General features: G+C 44.7%; 1 pseudogene across 1 annotated transcript in view; it reads right to left on the minus strand.

Annotated features, from left to right (window-relative positions):
• The window catches only part of LOC101591520, a 15,110-nt pseudogene extending 12,707 nt beyond the window's left edge, over nt 1-2,403 (minus strand). Inside the window, exon 1 of the transcript XR_001117121.1 lies at nt 2,191-2,403. The product of XR_001117121.1 is annotated as a spindlin-1 pseudogene (transcript). The remainder of the gene's footprint in view (nt 1-2,190) is intronic.
• Nucleotides 2,404-3,182: the final 779 nt, after the last annotated feature.

A 3,182-nucleotide genomic window follows, 5' to 3' on the forward strand; every position in this document is an offset into this window, starting at 1 on the left:
CATGTGCACTGCGGCCGCCGAACCAAAAATACAGTTTTAAGTAAAATTCTCATAGTAAAATGCATAAACTAAAGGCAACTAAAGTGTTTACCAATAATGGATTAATTAAACACATTTTGATATATGCAAGCAATTATTATGTGCTTATTAAAAATTCAGCTAGCAGGGGTTAGGGAGATAGCTCAGTGGCATAAGCATCTGCCTGGTAACCTCAAGGACCAGAGTTCAATCCCTGGTACTGCATGCAGTGTTGGACCCCAAAACCAGGCATGGTGGCGCATGCCTGTAATTCTAGTCCTGGGAGGCTGAGACAGGAAGATCACTACGAGTCTGAGCTGCATAGCGAGACCCTGTACCAAAAATAAACTAAATTCAATTAGTATTGATTAAGATGTGAGATCTCTATGGCATAACATTAAGTAAGAGAGTAGTTGTCAGAGATCTGTGAAAGGCACAGTTCTTAGGTTGGCATTTGTGGTAAGGGTGTCTTCCTAGACTGAGCATAAGGTGGAGTGAACAGGATACAACCCATCTCACCTGCCTGCACCAGCAGCCATAGATCAGATGGAGTTTTATGAATGACTTTATTACAGAGATGGAGTTCAAGACATAGACCGTTATCCATCAGTTGCCGAAAAGTGAATCATGGTGTACTGATGCCTTTCATGACATGATTTTAAGGCTTTAACCTCGCTATCGTTTCTTGATTATAGTTAATGCAATGGTATGTATTTTCCTGATTATTGCTTTAAATACCTGTTGGATTATTTTTTGATAATTTCTTAGAGGAATGACTGCTGAATCATAAGTATTTAGTCCAGTGCTCTCTGGCTATGCAAAGGGAAGTTTCACTTTTTAAAAATTCAAACTATATTTTTAGTTTAGAAACAGGAAAATGTGTTGATGAACCACTTGTTTGTTGAGAAAATTGTTATATTGGGTTGATGCAGGCGAACTGGAAAAGATGTTAGGGTAACATAGCCTTCTGTGATAAATTCCTAAAAGAGTTAAATAATCATGTTATAGAGAAACATACATGTGTGTACTTATAGCAGTGCAACTGACAAACTCTAAGCTTTGGAAGTGGCCTAAACTGCCTTCAACCATTGAACAGAGAAAGTAAATATGGTATATGTGGTTTAATGAAAGTTTTGTGAATATTTAAAGGTAAAATATTTATTACAGTGAACAAAATTTTGCCACCCCATCCCCCCCCCAATCCACACTCTGTCAGGTATCCCATCTTTCTTGCCACTTTCTTAAGCAGTTCAGGAAGGACTTTCTGGTCTTCAGTCTCACTGTTGTGATGTCTCAATGTCCAGAATTGATTGAAAACATTGAAATTTCATGATTTTTTGACTTCAGCCAAGACCTAAAAGTGACACAGTCCCACATCCAGTCAGTAAGGTAGACAAGGACACCGCATAGTATTTTTACGATCTTGCCTTACTTTAAAGGCACGCTGATCAGCATCCTCCATGGTGTTTTTCGACCTTGTAAAGACATTCACAAAGCACGTCCTCCAGAAGTTCTGGTTCTCTTACATGTACAAAAAATTGAGAAGATAAGATAAGAAATAAAAGTTAAACAAAGGGGAGATGTCAGGAGACACAACGGTAGACTTAGTGGAGATGGAAAAGATGATTAGAGGAAGGGAGAGGGGGTGGGCAAAGGGACTGAAAACGATCAAGACAATAGATGATATAAATGTAGAAAAATATACAGAAAATATAGACTTAGACATAGATATGCAAATCTCCTGAAACAAATGTAAATGTTCTGTATGAGCAACATATACTAATTTAAAAAGAATGATACTGGCTTAAACTTCTTTTTGTTGTTCTCCTTAGTGTTTCAGCTGCTCTTCTCATTACCGCCATTGTTTACTGGAGCTAGACATTGGACCACAGCCCACAGCATGCGAGCCTTCTGCAACCGAGCCCCACCCCCAGCACCTGCTTGCTCTCTATTTTCTGTTAAGCCTTCAGGGGGCCCTGGTTAATCCTTGCCTCTGGTGCTCCTTTCAGGAACATTCCAATATCAGCTTGTTCAGGCTCTCTGAGGAGAGCTGTGTATCTTCTGAGACTGAACTAGGTAGAAGGGACCACTGAGAATTCACTGGAACTCACCACACCTGCCAGTGCCCAGGGCTGCACCACGCCCCCGTCTCTACCTGTCTCATTTTCTGACTTGAGCAAAGGGCTGGAGCAAAGGCCTGTGCCAGTGTGCGATGGGGGAGAGGCATTCGCTGCCGCTGAAGGGCCCAGGTGGCCTCAGCGTCTGTCTCCCTGGGAGGGCAAACTGCAGGTTGGTGCGCTTCAGAGCACAGTCATTTCCACAGTGCGCTGGGTGTTTCCTGGTGGACAGAGTTGTCCTCCTGCTTTTCCTTCCACTCCGGCCCATCACCCGACTCACTGAACACCCTGTTTGGTTCTTTCTGTGTACAGGGCAAGGCTGCAGCTCTAGGAGCCTCAGCTTCTGTCTCCACGTGGCCTCTCTCGCCATAGGTCCTCTAACTGCTGGTGGTGCTCCCAGTGGGTCTGCTCCCTGAGTAGGCAACAGTCTTCTAGCTCCTCAGGCTTCAGGACTTTGTCACTGCCATGTTTGCCTGGAGTACCTGGTCCTTCGTTCTTGCCTGCAGCACAAAATTTTTCTTGTCTTCACTCAACTGTCCCCTCACTGAGGAAGGCTTCTTCAGCTCTCCCAGCAGAAGGTGAACTTTCCAGGTGCCCAGAATGTCCTGACGGTGCCACTCAGTCAGGGTCCACAGGGCATGGTGCTAGTGTGTGACTCCCTGTGCCCTCACTCATCCCTACCCTGTAAGCTGGTATTCACATTGCCCAGAAGAGAGCCTGGCACACTGCAAGTGCCAGGGAAATATTTGCTGGGTGACTAGATAAATGGATGTCTGAGTGTGTTCATGACTGGATTTGGAGTGCAGGGCAGAAGATTCCAGAAGGAAGTGTCCACTTGGCTTTGGACTGGCTCAGATGGGTGCTGTTGTCTCCAGATTCCCCACTCTCCCAACTTCTCCATACATCAGAAGAAGAAATGATTCACTGTCGTCACGAGCATATGGCCCATGAAGGGGGTGTAGAGCTGCTGTCCCTGGAGGAGCTCAAGACCCTACTCATGGGTCATGTGTTCTGCCTCGTGGAATATTATAGTGTGGGGCCTGGGGT

This window comes from Octodon degus, unplaced genomic scaffold, assembly GCF_000260255.1.
Source record: "Octodon degus isolate 3935 unplaced genomic scaffold, OctDeg1.0 scaffold00048, whole genome shotgun sequence".
NCBI classification, from domain to species: Eukaryota; Metazoa; Chordata; class Mammalia; order Rodentia; family Octodontidae; genus Octodon; species Octodon degus.